We start from the raw sequence: 17,409 nt of genomic DNA, 5'->3' as shown, positions 1-17,409 counted from the left end.
ATGTATTATTACTTAGAAACACGGGAGAAGAACAGCAAGGGCGCCCAAGCCAAGGTGGAGGCCCAATCCAGTTCGAGTTCGTTTCGGAGTTCAGGACCAGTCCACACTAAAATCGTCGCCCAGGACGTATACAGACTCCGTTTTCGACGTTCTACACATGGTTGGAAAGATAAGGAGATAAGCTTTCCAACGGTACTGGTCCCATATCCAAATTGTTTATGAGTCAACGGGAATCGTCGAAACAAGTGGATATCCAGAATCTGTCAGGGTGCTACGCCACCATCTTTTGGGCCGTTGGGCCGTGTAACGTGTTGGAGTCCATTAGGGATGCGTCCAGGGGTCCTTGGCTGACTCTAGTCTTTTATATACAGTAGCCACCGCCCTAATTAGGGTTGAGTTTTGCTTAGATATTGATCTACACATAGTTGTGAGATTTTCGCTCTTGTTCCGGACCCACTAGGCCGCCGCAAGTGTTTGTGGAACCCCGACTTCGAGTGCTTGAATTCAATTCGCAATATTTCAGATTGCATCTTCTACGTTCTTGCTTGTGTTCTCGGTACACTTGCAGGGATTGAGCCTTCTTGGCGAGGTCAACCGCGACACGGTTGATAACCATCGGAGCTGTGGTGTAGTGATTGCAAGGGAGACGATCTATTCGGGTCAAAGCCTTTGGATCATCAACGTCGAGTTCTCCACCCACCGACTTATCGCTACCTATCGGAAGATCAGGCCAACATTACTCATCGGTTAGCCTATGCCAATTACAACCCTAAAGACTACAAGTATGGCTCGCAGCTTAGAGTAATCCTCAAACGGCTATACCCGGGTGTTATCCAGATCCATGATGAGGAAGGCAGAGTTGTTGATACATGTCCGACATTTTCATGGATCGATTATTTTTGAAAAAAGAATGAATGTGGAATATCACATGCCAGACTAGTTAAGCATGAATTCTGGGTAAGAAAACTAACTAGCTTGTACCTTTTGGGTTCTGAAATTTGAGTGGACATATCTGACATAGTTGTTTTTCACATGTCAGAGTTTGTTCTTGTTTAGGCGACAAGATATGAGAAAAGCCGACCGTAATTTAGTGACCTATCTAGTTAAAAGAGTATCTGATATGATGTATCAAACCCATCTGGATGCTGTCAAATTGTACTTTTCCAAAAAGAAAGAGGACTGCGATGACAAGTGAGCACAAATCATAGAACTTACAGAAGAACAATATTTAACCTGTAAGCTTGATTGGTGCAATAATGAAGTTTGGGCCAAACTCTCCCACTATTGGACCACTGATGAGTACAAGGAAAAGAGAATGAAAGCCCAAGCATCAAGATTGAAATCTGAAGATGTTGCTCAGAACAGAGGAGGTTCAAGGCCATGGGGGGAGACACCTTGTGTTGTCCTTGTCGGTGAATATATATGTAGCTTTTTCTGAAAATATTGTTCATGTACTTTTGTAGCTAAAAAGTTGCCATGACTAAAATCCAAGCAGGTCATCTGGTTGCTTATACATCATATTCCACTCCTTTGGTCATTTACATGCTTTGAGCACCATTTCTTGGATATAACTGTATATGCTTCCATTGTTTTAGTTATTTTCATGCTTCAAAAACCATTGCTTTTAAATTCCAGAAGTCTCTTGTTTCATGGATCATTGTTGTTTACGCATGATCACTAGTTGTTCGACAATATGTCTCACTGAAGGTTGTGGCTTTCGTGGGGTTTGGGTATGTGGGTGTCATAGTAAAATTCGCATGCTGAACAGAGTTATCTTGTTTAGCATGCCCTGCAGTTGTTCGACGAAATGTTTCTGATGTCTAGTAGGCTGCAGCGTTCATGTACTGTAATTTTATTTCATCTTAGCTAAATCAGCATTTGGGATATTGTGTGTTCATCAGGTTTAGTAAACAACTGCTAATTGATAAGCACCTTTACTTCTCATCTAGTGTGTGTCTTGGAGATGATTCAAGGGATGGGAGCACTAGCAGCGGCCAGGTGTGTTGCTGGCAAGGCTAGTGACAGGGATGGAGTAGATGAGCAGTTACATGTAGTTACTTCCATAAGATTTGCCAATACGTATAGAATTCCTTGCTGTTAGCCAACTTGCTAGGGCTCTAACATTTTATATGATGAGTTTGTGCTCAACTCTAAAAATATATGGCTTCCTTGTCCATTATAATTTCTTTATTTTTTGATGGTCTTATAGGAACATAAATTTGGCTGTGAGAAGGCTGGCACTTTAAACACATATGCTGTAATGAAATCTGGGATGAAAAATGTGGACAACAGTGGAAAAAGTGCTCCAATCCACAGCTAGCTAGCATAAAAGTGATTGGTACATTCTTCATGCTTAATATTCTTTTTAGATGAGTTTTTTTTCATTCTTTGTAATTTTGATATTTTGTTTTAGGATGAGTACAAAGCATGGGCAAAAATAGATGAGAATTCACAAGAATTGGATGGGAAAGTGTTATACTCCATAGGGCATACATGGCATGCCTCATGGCAGTGTACCAATAGCCAATGGTGCTATAGAAAAGGTTGACATTCTAGTAGTTGTGAAATCCAATAATGTCCACCCAACCAAAATAGCTCATGGAAGACTAGTAAAAGAAAATGAGCAATTGAAGGAGACGAATGAGCAACTGAAGCAGACAAATGTGCTCCTCATGGAGGAAAATAGTGTCAACCATGAGCTGATCCTGGAAATATCTGTTTCTTTGCTTGCAACAATCTTTTTAGTCCTGTACAATTTTGATTATTTGCCTACTTTTTAATTGCAAAGGTTCTATGCGGACTTTGGAAAAGAACCACTGCTGATCTGCTAAACCGTCTAGCCAATATTGATGCCTGTCGTCATCAGGTCAACCAATATTGTGGACTTTTCAATTCGATGTTGAATATTTAATGATACCTTAGAGATTCTAGGGCTATGTTTGGGTGTGGCTTTACTGCGAAATGTTTGAGCTTTTAGCTTGGATTCAGGTTGTTGACTTCACATTGTTTGCTCGTATTAGTGTATTTGTTGCTAAGCCGAAATGGGAGATGTTCTATAGCTCGGAGCTGTCGCAAACCTACAATTAGGTGTAGTTGGGTTTTAGCCTACCCATTTCTAATTCAATATTGATTATTTTTATGATAGGTTAGAGATCCCAGTGCTTTGTTTGGCCCGAAATGCTTCAGCTTTTAGTTCAGATTCAGGCGGGTGACTTTACTTTTGTAGCTGCAAGTAGTGTATTTGTTGTGAAGCTGGAATGGGGAATGTTCTGCAGTTTGGAGTTGTGGACATTACTGGTAACAGGGTTTTAGCCTATCCATTTCTGATTCGATGTTGATTATTTCATGATTTGTGCTTTAGTGTATCTGGTCAATTCTTGGTTCTTGGGTTTGATTTTTCTGTGATTAGTTCTAAAACTTTAAAATGGGATACCTATTGTGCCGAGTCATGCAAGAAATAAAAGCACGATGTAACAGAACAGGGCACTGATATGAGCCATTAAGTGTTTGGAGTGCTCAAAAGTAACTCATCTGCTCAGATGTTTATGTTTTCTTGCCTTTAACATTTCTAGTATCTCATGCACACCATCTGAAAGTCTCAAGAAGATCTAAGCTTTGAGTTTACATATACAATCTATCTGGCTGGTGATTTTGTTTTATTGTTGGAGACATGCAATTAACTGATTAAGGTAGCATCTGATATGTCCTCGGTGCATGGAGTAGGCATTGTTCTTTATTCTAAGTTGCGGGGATTACGCTTCCATTGACAGTAGCATCGCCTTTAGACTTCCATGCCAACCTCCATCTAGAAGCATTTTCAGTACTTTGTCTGCAGATTCCATATGATTCGTTTCAAAATTCCGAACTTCATGGTTGCGTAAGAAATCATAGATGCTTCCATTTTGTTCTGGTTCATGTGACTGCAAAAAGATGAATGCCTTAGGTACTTGTGTGTCTGTGTGTTTTGGTTATAGAAAGACTATCCAGTGTGGTGTGCCTTAGGTACTTGTGTATCAAGTGGAGTTTCACATGAAGTTGTGCCTGATGCATCTTTATCATAAATTTGACATTGTGTTCCTTTTGCAGGAGACAAGTTCATCACATGCAGCCACTGACCCAAACAACTTGCACATCAATGGCAATGACCTGGACTCTGACTATGGTGACGACGAGGGCAACGATGACATCTATGGTTATGAGGGCTATGATGACATGTACAGTTGCGATGAGATGTATGGTGGATACAATGGTGATGACAGCGATCTATGGTGATGAGGGCTGTGATGGCATGTATGGTTGTGATGAGATGGATAGTGGAGACAATGGTGGCAGCTAGGAGATGCAAGATAGATGCTTTTGGCCTCTTTTTTGTTCAAGCGGAACAGATGCACTATGACTATTTTTGGTAACTAGTGACTAGCTTCAGGTTAACTGAGTCGACGAACCTTTTGATATTTTGGTAGACTTAAACTATGGCTACTGTTCTTTTGTCGATGTATAGCCATCCATGGTTTGGGTGCTAGAATGATATTGTGTGATTAATATATATTTATGGATGTGTACATGTGCTATATATATATATATATATATATATATATATATATATATATATATTTGTGGATGTTGATGGAATGAGTGTGCTGAGGGGTATTTGCAAATTGTATTGTAGCTGTTCATGTATCCCGGCGGTGCTTGTATAACTATAGTGAAAATGACCCTATTAGGTCATGATTATGATTTTGGTGATTAATGATAACATAGTTAGTTGGACTAATATGTTTGTCAAGTATATATTTTAGTAGGTCTCATGGATGCAACAAAAGAGAAGTCACCGAAGCCAGAACAAAGAGAGGAATGAATTGGACTTGTTTCATGAATTTTTGATATGATCAAATGGGATGAATTTCTATACAATCATGTAGAGCACTTCACAAGATTTTTATAGAGTCCAAGATCATCAAAATCGGAGTTCGGAGCGAAACGTTATGCCTAAAATACAAAATACTGTTATGCTGAAATTTGCCTCACCGGATGATCCGGTGCTCATAACAAAAATAGTCTGGTGCTCACAGAGAAAAATGGTCCGGTGTTCAAAAAAAAAATTGCGTCAAAGTCTATATGCCTCACCGGATGATCCGGTGTCAACAAAAATGAACTCACCAAACTATTTTCCAAAGAAGCTGCAAAATGGCTCGGTTGACACCGTATGCACACTGGATGTTCCAATGTTCATAATGAAAAATACTCCAGTGTTCACAAAAATGACAGTGAAGTTCCAACGGCTAGTTTTTAAAGAGTACACACCGGATAGTCAGGTGCTTGTAATGTTGCACACGCCGGACCATCCGGTGAATACAAAAAGAATGTGACCGTTGGAGTAACGACTAGTTCATGGAGTTGAGCCTATTTATACTCCTCCACTCAGTCATCTGAAGGAGCTGGAGTCCAGAGAAACCATTGTACACCTAAGAAGACATCCAAGCCATCCAAGAGCATAAAGTGTTTATCCAAGGTGATTAAGCACATCATTAGTGAGTGATTAGTGCTTATAGGTCTACAGAGAAGAGTTGCTAAGTGCTGCAACCTAGAGTGCAGATTAAGGAGTGATCCAAATGTGTACCAAGAGGTACGCCAGCACCTTGGAGTCTTGGTGACACACCGGTAACTTGTTGACCCTTCGACTTAGTGTGGAGCGGCGACAAGAGGATTGTGCAGGGACGCGGAGGTCCTTGTCTTTGTGACTAAAGCTTCGAAGTGAAGACGGTGTACAAGTGACCGGAAGAGAGGTTAGTGGTGAGACCTCGCCTTGGTGGCTCGGTGGCTCATCATGCTTGAGGCCTTGTCTTAGTGACTAGGTATCTCAAGAGCCGTGACCGGAAGAGACTTGACGACCGGGAGCATATCCTTTGTAGAGCTCCAACGTGGGCTAAGGGTGGCTTGTGTGCCACCGATACCACAGGATAAAAATCCCTCGTACCGAGTTTGTCTCTCTACCTTATTTACATTTCCGCATTTACTTACTTGCAATTTACCTTGCATTTCTCTTAAGCAGTAGAGTAGACACACTCGATAAGCCTAGAACACATTTAGATAGAAATTGAGATAAACTTATCTTGTGAAAGTTTTAGAGCCAATAATTTTAAGTATTTTAATTCACCCCCTCCCCGTTCTTAGGACATCCTCGATTCCCTTCAATAACCTGAAAACATGTTTTCCTGTGGGTGAGCAGCATTTTCCTGGCGGTTCATGTATTCCCTGAAAACACATTTTCCTGTGGGTGATGAGCATTTTACTAGTAGTACAGCTGGACAGGGAAAGTCAAATTTTCCTGGTGATTGATTTATTTTTCCTGAGGGTTTATATTGGGACAGGGAATCCTAATACTCCCTGATGGTTTTCTACCCATAGGAATTCCCGTCACGAAAATCTGACGGTTTTCTACCCACATTCATATCCCTGTCGAATTTTTGTGTATGTTGGCCATCACAAATCCTATTTTGAAAATTTGATGGCTCATGACATCTCATGACGGTGGCCCTCACGAATTCCCGTCACAAAAAGCTTTCCTGGCGGCCAACCACCACGGAATATGTATTTTTGTGGCGTCTGTTCCGTGAGTGGATTTGCCTGACGGTTGGCCGACGGGAATAATTTTCGTGGCGGTTTTGGTCATTTTAGTGGCGGTCTGAAACCCACGGGAAAAATTTGTTCTGTGGTAGTGGTTCTCTTTTACATGTTTAAATTCGGAATCAATTTAATCGGAATGTTGCTAAAATGTATTTTGAAACAACATAGTTATGGTCAGTGACTTGAATTGATTCATTGTATGCCTTGTTTTTGCATGATAAGTCTCTGTGCTGGTTCTCAAGGATGAAGTGCTGAAATACCCAACTGGTCATCTGCTTCGCTTTCAGTAACGAGCACTCTTTAAACGGCACCAATCTCTATTTTTTTCCAATTAGAAAGTGACGTGCACATACTGCACTCACGCACTCATAAATATGTCTCTATCACATGCCTATAAATTTGGTGCTAGTTCAAAGCATGGGTTATTTATCGAAGTCAAGGCATTGCTCGTCTGTCTGTCTGTGAGAGTCATTGTTTTGTTTCAGGAACTGTCATTTTCGTTTAGCCACATTTTGTAGTGTTTCGTATAACACTTGTAAAAGAAGTTGGGTACCATGTGCATGCATGAAGCCCCACGAACGCCGTGTTCTAACAAAAGGTTGCCATAGAGTGTCGACACTCCTTGACAAAATCGGAAAGCTAGAGCACAGTAACACAAGCTATGCGGCACAGGACAGTCAAGGAATAAGGCAGCACATCAAAAGATAGTGGCGCGATCCGTTGCTAAATGTAGGTCCCTTGTTTTTTTAATTTTTTCACAGCCTCAGTTATAAGACTTTGGTCATTGTTTTGTATCCTACCCGACTAATGCACGGTCGTGCATGCTTTAATATGTATGCATGCACATCTTGGTTATTAGTAAAGCATCCGATTAAGGATGTATTTAGATAGAGGGTAAGGTTGAATAGGATATGACTATCTTTGTTTTTTAATATAATAATTTAATTTTCTGTTTAGTTAGAGAGATAAAATTAGAGTGGCTATATCACATCCTAAGAGGCCACCAATTCTAGCCAACCCGCTTGCCTGTTCAGTACACACGGAGCGCGCGGCAACACTAGGCCCACGTGTTTCCCACAGACGAAAATTCAGCCTTGTCGCCCATTGTTGCACCTATTTGCATAATCTTATCACACAAAAAACATCAAAATATAAAGAAGCAAAATCAAATATGCCCACCTTTCACACTTTAATGTTCGGCAAAAATAAACATAAAAAGTTGGAAAAAATACATATGTTCTTCCCCAGTTCACCCAGGTACATAAGCATTTTTGTTAAAAATAGTAAGCAAATCAGAATAGAATTAGAAGCAAGTTAGAACCAATATACAAGCAAACTACTATGAATTCAGAGATCATAAAAGCAAAATCAAAATAAAAAATTATTTCAAGATAAAACAGTAGAGCTCAGGTTTAAGATTGAAAAAAAACCATATCAACATATGGTTTGAATGTAAACAGTTTGATTCTGAGAAGCAAGTTAGGACAGCTGCAAACAAAATGAAAAAGCAATTTGATGTATTTTTCTAGGCAAATTTGAAGACGTGTATAGGCAAATTGGTAGAATTGTTTGAGAAAAATAATTTGATTTATTTTCTTCAGCAATTTTGACATAATATATGGGCAACTTAGTACAAAATACAAAAGCAACTCGGTAGAGCCGAGAAGGGAGCAAGAGACTTGGGATCAGTGGTGTTGGACTTAATCATTGTTATGGGCCTCGGGGACTCGATTGAAGTCTAGAGTTCTGGTCGTAACTTGCAATGTTCGATCGTACGGTATGCACGGAAGTAGTCAGAGTTCGAGTCGGAATCGGATCGTGGGATGGTATGATTCGTATTAGGATTCGGAGTTAGTAGGTCGCTATAAATATGAGTTGTAATCTCTAATTTGTAAGCAAGACACAGAGTCGTGCAAGTTACGAGTTGAATAGAGTCTAAAATTTCCTTCAGAGAGTTTTTGTCTTATTCTATTGTTCTCGTCGAGATACGTGACTTCGTTCTTACTAAGTAGTACATGACTCAGGAGTAGCTGGACGTTGCTGGTCGATCGGCGTGATCGAGAACAAAATGTACACGGCGGATAACTAGACTAGACGTGATCAAGCACGTAAGACTGGTCGCTCAAGCTAGTCGTGAGTTGGCGTGCTCTATACTTTGGTCGCTCGGGTGGTCGAGAAGTCTGATCACTTACGTTGTCGCGAATCCAGAGTAGTCACGCACATAATCCAGTGATTGGACCCAACATCTGGCACCACACCCAGCAAGAAAATGTTTAGCAATTGAAAATCTCATAAGATCTGTAGAAATTTCAAATAAAAACCATTGCAATGTCAGAATAATTACAACATTTGGAAAAAAGAACCACAACTTTTTTATATAAAAGAGACGCAACGTTTCAGATCTATTAGAGCAACATCACAATGTACCTATTGCAACATCACAAAATCCCTTAGGGATAAATGGGGGAAGAACGTAACTTATTGCAACATCATAAAATCCAATAGGGATAAAAGGGGAAGAACAGAAAGTAGAAAGAACCGCTATTTCTGGATCTGGCACATTTGAAGTGGTGCTTATTGGGTGCTGCCTCGTAGAGAGGGGTTGGCTATGGATCTAGGCACGTGGTGCTTGCAGGGTGCTAAGAAGGATTGGCTTGGATCGCTGGTTCCTTCCACCATCATCCAAAGCACAGGGAGAGAGAGAGTGAGAGAAAGAGATAGAGAGAGAGGAGGGAGGGATGGAGGGAATGGGATCCCCTGACGTTACGTTAGAGAGCAGTCCAATCAATTTTGGACGTCCGATCTGAAACCGACGGATTAGATGGTCTGCTACAGTACCACGGGAAACAGTAGAAGGTATACAGTATCCATGCGAACAGTAGCAAAAATACTGTTTGTCACTGTACCTACGTCAGAGAACTGTAGCAACAGACACAAATTACTGTGCTCCTCTGACGTAAAACGAGCTACATCAGAGGAACCTTTTCCGGGATGGAGCGAGGGCACATGCTGTGGCAACAGGTCATGGATTGATTCGTTGGAGCGATTGAGAGAGAAAGAGAGCATTGGAAATATTAATTTCCGCTGGCAAGTGAGGAATGAGATGAGGAGCAACGTGTGGACGCGAGAGCAGCACGTGGACGTGTGGGACCGAGAGCGTCCAATATTTTGGTGGCATCGGACACGTCGAACGATTGGAATCGGATGATAGGGACAGTATGCGGGCGGAACAACGAAAGAATGCACGCTCGAAATTTAATCTTTACCATTATAATATTGTGTGCCTGTACTTTAATTTAGTCCGTAGGATGTACAATACAAATTTGCTCTCTAAGTCACTCATAACAAATTGCTTTGCTGAGAACCAAGTCTTGTTTGGATGGTTAAGGTGTGATTCGTTGCTCGTATGTGTTGTTGCCTGCATAGATTGTATACGTAGGTAGATGGGGAGTAGGATAAGTGAAGTCATGTTTGTTGAAAAGAAGAGTGTTTGGTTGGTTGTATCTGTCTGGGCAGGCTGAGCTGAGTTTCTGTTTGGTTGACTGAACTTGAGGTCGTATGAGTAGAAGTAAGAGCTGAAATTCTGATTGGTTACTTGTATGAAGGTGATTTTGTGTCACTGATAAATGGGTCTGCCTGCATAAGCAGATGCAGCAGCTTGCATCTGTCAGGCCAGACTGCGAGCGTATATTTGCATCTGCCAGGCCAGGCTTGAACAGTGCATACAAGCAACCAAACACGCTTCTCTTTGAGATTATATGTATCCGCTGAGCCGAGATCCGTTCATGCAGGCAACCAATCATCCCCTAGTGGAGGTGCTTGTATCCCTACCTACCAGGGAGCAAACCCTAGGCTTGCTTCTTATGTGTCTCACTAAAGCGGAATTTCCTTTCAATGGTAGATGATGTACCCATCTACAGCGAATATCTGTAGTGACTTCATCAATCTTTAAGCTCTGTATCTCCTGTCTTTAGTAGGCATTATATGAACATGCGTGTAGTCCAATTAGGGTAGGACTCCCCCTCTGTGCTCCCATCCACGTCCTTCCCTCATCCCCCCTCCTCTCTCTCCCAGTGCTCTCTTCCTCGAAATCTCAGGTGCGAACTCTACGCGAGAGCTGCAACACCCCACCTCTCTTTGATTCTTCCTCGTGAGAACAACCCCGCAATGCCACCTCCCATCCCCAAGAACGTACTCCTCCATCATGCGCCATCCGCACGGGAACTCACCGGTCTGAGGAGCACGGCAGAGATGCCTGCGCAGGTCCAGCTGCTCTGCTAAAGGCCTGCGCTGCAGTGCTCGCGCTGCTGCCTTTAGCCTTGGATTTGGTCACTCTTGCTCTCATTTTCCCCCTTTTAATTTTGCCAGCTTTGTCTTATCCAGAAACCAAAGAGCGGATGCCTGTATTCCCTACCGTGAATCTGGCCAAACTTCTCCAATCGGATTAACCAAAAAGGATTTTTTTTTTTGCTGTGTTGCTTGATCCCTTAGATATCAGGTGTTCCATCTGACCTACTTGAATCATTAATAGCTGCTCCCAGATTTTTATTATTGTGTTTTATCATTCACATATTACCTCCTAGAGTGCCACTGTCAACCCTGATAAAGTTATGTTGAATCATTTTTCAAAAAGGAACGTTCTTGAGTTAATGTTTACCAACACTGATGAAAGCTTAGGCTTCCTTATTTTTAATAGTTTATACATGATCCTCATTACGTGTACAAGGCACACTTCAGAACATTCCAATCTAAAAATTATTGTTGTTTTCCTATATGTTCATATTATTTAGATATGGCAACATTTTCCCATGTATATGTACATGTATTTACAGCACACCATCTGTAAAGAACCTGTTTGGCTTTTACTGAAGTGATTTTCTATGAAACTGCAAAAATTTGTAGTGAATAATTTTTCCTTAACTTATATCATAGCATCATATCGAGGAAGATGGCTTCAATTAAAATATTCACTCCACATTCGACGGTGCTGATCTAAAACTCGGTAAGATTAAGCCACCGCCCCCCTTGATTCTCTGTACTCCGTTCGCGGCCTTGGGCTAACTCTCTTTGATCACTGACACGGCTACCACCTAAGGTTCTCTCCGTCATTTTTTGCATTCGGCCCCTGCATCATCGTTGCCTTTGCCAACACCATCATAACCATTGGCGTCCTAGGTCATCAACAGCGTAACCCCGTTGGTGGACTTCCTAAGGTAAATCCTCAAATGGTACACCCACTCGATCCACGTGAGGGCTCATGAATTCAGATACGGTGAAGATTAGTGCACCAGTGCATTTGTTGTGTTGGCCTGGACGTGCGCTATAATCACCTCACCTCTCACCGAATCCACCTATAGCGCTACCAATTTAGGCTAGGGTCCGGTCACATTTTCCTTCTTTTTCCTTTATACTTTTCAGCTTTGTTTCTTGCGGAAAGCACGATTTTCCCTGTATTTGTTTCCCCTACCTTGAATTGAATCTCCCCAACTTGACCACATGGAAAAGCTGCTACGTCGCTTGGACCCTTGCATAACAAGTACTCCATTTACTGTACTCAATCCACTCATTGATGTCTTTCGAGTTCTTTAATTTGTTTTTTAGTATTTTCCAAATTTACCCTCCTACAGTGTCTCCCTGATAAATGATACAGTTTATGTATTTTTTTTTAATATACTTCCTTTGTCTAATACCTATTTTGCTTATAATCATGTATATAATACACACTGCAATTCCATGCTATTTTGCAATTTTCAAGCACCATTACCAGCAACAAGTGGACGAGGGCTTGCTCTGAAAACACCAAATATTTGCAACAACTGAAGAAATTGTAAGTATATATATTCTCTGCTCATGCTGTTATACAGTTTATTCATTTTTTTAATATACTTCCTTTGTCTAATACCTATGATGTTTACAGTTGCGTATATAATACACACTGCAATTCCATGCTAATTTACAATTTCCTGGCACCATTACCAGCAACAAGTGGCCAAGAACTTGCTCTGATAACACCAAATATTCGCATCAACTGAAGAAACTGTAAGTATATATATTCTCAGCTCACGCTGTTTATAATTACCATTCTTTTAAACATAACTACTTCCCATCTATATCTTTTCCTAATGTTGTTTTTTCCTCTCTCCTGTGTTTTCCTTCTGCTCTTAGGTGACGTGAACAGACAATTCCAGTCAAAGTTCTAGGTTGTAATCACAATTCATCAAACTAAAGTGTACATGACATGCAAATCTGTGTTTGTTACATCTGTTAGTTGCAAACATGTCATACGTTGGTCGATCTCGAACACGATGACGTCCACGAAGACGTTCTTTGTCACCAAACTACAGAATTCACTAGCTTAGGTTTTGAAAACAATAGAATTCACTAATGAGATATTCAACTGTACAGATCCACATGAGCATCAAAGCACTCCTATCCAAGATATCACAACAAATTTACCACCTTCACCTTCTGATGAAATAGCTAGACACAAGGACAAGGTAAACTTACTACTCTTTTGCTATGCATTACCATGTAAACACAAAACTTACTGCAGAGGTTTATTTTTATCTTCTTATAAAAAAACTAACTTCTTATCACCATGTTCCTACTTTTTTAACATAATATTTACAACTAGATTACACATAAACAGATTTACATAAGCAATGTTCCATAACTTATTCTGTAACGGCATATCTTCATCTCAAAAGATACCAAACTTCAAGCATGATAAAGCTAAAATTAGTATTACAATCATTGTACTACAGAAGACTATAGAACAAGAAAACAATGCCAAAACACCTTTTCCTTCACCTGGACGTTTCGCAACAATGGCATCAGTAAGTTCCTTCCCTAACAGCACATACATTTACATAGATTCTTGATAATATAATAAACACCAATATCCCTCTCTATGTTTTTCTCAATTACAAGTCTCCAATAAACACAAGTGCACCAATCAAGCGAGCAGGTCATCCAGAAGATCCAGTTTCATTAGATTCTGAAACCACACCAAAGTAACCATAAACTCTAAACAAATTTTACACACAATACCTCCATATATACTTAATAATATTCTCATCATTTGTTCCTTTTTTTTCTTATACAGTGCATCTGTTACTCACAAAGAAAAACGTACCGTGAAAAAAGTGTGTAATCAAACTTATATTCTACCTATGTGTAATCTCAAACTTGCTGCTACCTGAATTTTATCTAAATCAGATATAACCTAAGTAGCACAATTTCAGAATATTACCTTCCAATATGCATTTGTACCTCAGCTTCAACAATTATTTTTCATGCAAAACATGAGTTGGCGCAGCGTAGTGCGCCAATCGGTCTAGTATCTATGAGTTGTACTGGTGTTTTAAAAAACAAAAAATAGCTTTGCAATCAGACCCAGAAATTTCTTTAATGAGACTTTATGAAAATATTTTCATAAAATGCTTATGACTAAGAACCGTTTGCATTATCAATATTTGTCAACTGATTCTTTCCCAAGAAAAGTTCTTTTATTTGTTTATGGTGCTTTGTATTGTGGTAATGAAGATATCATGCTTGTTCAAATGATTATTTGCGAGATGTTATATAAACCTCAAGCCGTATGGTTCTTATTATAGAAGGTTATGCATGCAACCGCCTGCAATACAATAAAGAATCGTCTGCAAAATAGGAAAGAACCATCTGTAATATAACTATTTGCTGACAATTCTATCTGGATCCGTCGGCAAATATCTAATACAAACATTTTCTATAGGGAATTGTCTGCTATTTATGTTCAATTTTTTTGTTATTTTGATTTTGTGTGAAGATTAGTGAGTTGATTTTTTTTCCGCACCATATATTATAAAAGTGTATGCATGAAATTCATTTGGTTATATATATATATATATATATATATATATATATATATATATATATATATATGTGTGTGTGTGTGTGTGTGTGTGTGTGTGTGTGTGTGTGTGTGTGTGTGTGCGCGCGCGCGCGCGCGTGTGTGTGCGTGTGCGTGTGCGTGCGTGCGTGCGTGCGTGTATGTATGTATGTATGTATTATATAGGAAAACTAGTCTGTACTCCCAGAAGTACATACTACCTACTATGATATAACATATAAATGAACTCGATATACTCCTTTATCACTATGAGTAAACTTATATACTCATTCTAAGATACTCCGATGTGAACTACATGAAAAAATTGAAAAAAAGTCTATCAATTTTAATAGATTTTGATAATACCTTTATATTTATACATAAAATGTAATATACTCAACAAATATATGCAAACCACCTAAAAAAGTATACATACTACTTGGATGATCTTATATACTCGCATGCTTCATGTACATACTATTTATCACATGAGATACTCATTATGTTATAAGATACGTATATGGGAATACATAATACATACTCCTGGGAGTACCAAACATGCTTCCTCTCTCTCTCTATATATATCATATTGCATAACAAATTGACGGATCAATTGATTGTCAATTGATCATCTGCATTGAGATACACATTTAAGATAATTCTTTGCCAAGAAAAGTTCTTTCTATTTGTTTTTATGCTTTTGTATTGTGGTAATGAAGATATCATGCTTGTTTAGATGTTTATTTGTGGCATGTTATATAAACCTCAAGCCATATGGTTTTTATTACAGGAGGTTACGTATGCAATTGCATGCAATACAATAAAGAACCATCTGCTATAGAGTAAAGAATCGTTTGCAACATATCTATTAGCAAGCAAGCGTCTCCAATCTAGTAGAGAACCGTCTACGATGACATATATTACTGACAGTTTTCCTGTTCAACCGTCTGTGATATATAGGACAAGGCAGACAATTGTTAGACCAAAACCGTATGCTTTCATCAACAATAGCCCAATGTTACCTCTAAATTTTTCTTCATTATTTCCCATAAACCCTATATAGCCCCAACGTGGTCCGCAACGCTATGTCACTATCCTGACATCCTCCACTGCATGCCGCCCCAACACTTACATCCACCACGCCAACTGACCCGGACAGCCTCCACTACGCCACCCCATCATTGACATCCACTACGCTTCCTGGCCCAGATGACCTCCACTATGCCACTTCGATGCCAACATCCTCCACCGTGTGCGTTCACGGCCTTGACATCCTACACCGTGCTGCTCGGCCATGACCTCATAAATGCGCCACCCCAGTGCCAACCTCCTCAACTACGTGCCTAGATCTGCTGTGGCCCTCCACAACTTGTTCCACCGCTAGCCTCATACAAGCCATCGCCACTGCACCTGCACCATCCCTAACCTCGTCCACATTGGCAGCGTCGTCCACGTCCTCGGCCATCCGTGTCTCTGGCCTCCTCCACTTTACTGGCCTCGTACACGCTACTGGCTTCGTCCACATCGACGCTGAGGCTGCCCCTGCATGGTGCCGCCCCTACATTAATGCCCCAACACCACCTACCATTTGCCTCATCCACACCAACGTCGATGCCACCGTACCTGCCACCTGTTGGTGGCCTACTCCACGACAATGCCAACGCTAGTGGGCCGATCTTCCTCAGAGCTAGTAATTTAGTTAGAAACTAAAGTTAGCATTTCAGTTAGGCACGGTGCAGAAATTTTAGTTAGAAATTAGAGTAGAAATGATGTTGATATGTGGCCACAATGAATGGGCTAGGCAAATTTTGGGACACACAACTGAAGCAGAAATGAATAATTTTTGTTTATTTTATTGCAATTGGTGAAGTCAATGAAGATTATGCAAACGGTGGACTAGGATGAATTGGTGATATGCTATCGTTGCACCTTATGTTGTAATGCCATGACTGTGGCCAATCTGCATCTTCTTCTTCTCCATGTCATCATCCCTAGTATAGTGTGTGAATTGGGCAAGAAAACGGTACAGAATGACCACAATTTGGTGTGTCACTTATGAGTCCACCTCTATTTTATATGTATTTGAGGCTATATGGGGCACTCCTTTGCTTATATTGGCCAATTTAGGTTAGGAATTCAACTTATTTGGCCAATGATGCATATTAACCTTTCTTTGTACTTTTTATGGACAATTTTAGGTAGTGTTTGGTTCGTGGGACGGGATGGGATGGAGCGGATCCATCCTGTTTTTGAGCTGTTTGGATGCAGAGTAGTGAGATGGAATGGATCGAAATCAGGAAATATTCTTCAAAGATTCGGAACGGAGTCATTCCAAAAAAACGGCGGAACACAGCCGTCACACTTCGAATGTGACACTGATGGTGGGCCCGAAGTACAAAAATGGACTCGTTTCATCCTACCCACCAAACGAGCATCTATATATGAATGGAATCATCCCATCCTCAAATATATGAATGGAATCATTCCATCCCACCTCGCTCCGTAACCAAACACTACCTTAAAGTATTTGCAATCTTGAAAGCGTGAACATAGCTGGTAAAATATATAAAAAAAATGTTTCATGTTGATGAGGTCTTTTGTGGGGGACTAGTTCTAGGAATACGGTCAATTTCTTCTAGAGCATGTAGAGGTTCCTAGGACTAGTTCCAGGAACATCTACATGCTCATGATGAAATTCACCCAGAAACTAGGACATGAGTTGAGAGAAGAGTTGGTCAACTTCTTCTTGAGAATACAAAGAAATGTCGATTTTTTGTTGAATTTTTCTTACTTATATTGTCATAGTTTTTTGCTTCTAGTTTTTTTGTTGGCATGTGATGATGAGATAAAGGGTGAACTATGATGAAGTTGTGGTGTGTGCCACTAATATGACCATTCCATTGCCCTAACTG

The 17,409-nt window shown here is 40.2% G+C and overlaps 1 long non-coding RNA gene across 1 annotated transcript; it reads left to right on the top strand.

Moving 5' to 3' along the window:
- The first annotated feature begins 12,159 nt into the window (after positions 1-12,159).
- Positions 12,160-13,122, top strand: LOC133890016 (uncharacterized). Its single transcript, XR_009903980.1, has 3 exons — positions 12,160-12,454; positions 12,607-12,666; positions 12,793-13,122. It is a non-coding gene; the product is annotated as an uncharacterized LOC133890016 (long non-coding RNA).
- Positions 13,123-17,409: the final 4,287 nt, after the last annotated feature.

The sequence above is a fragment of the Phragmites australis genome, chromosome 14, assembly GCF_958298935.1.
Source record: "Phragmites australis chromosome 14, lpPhrAust1.1, whole genome shotgun sequence".
Classification (NCBI taxonomy): domain Eukaryota; kingdom Viridiplantae; phylum Streptophyta; class Magnoliopsida; order Poales; family Poaceae; genus Phragmites; species Phragmites australis.
The sequence above is the reverse complement of the archived record's forward strand: the minus strand, read 5'-3'. Positions and strand labels throughout refer to the sequence as shown.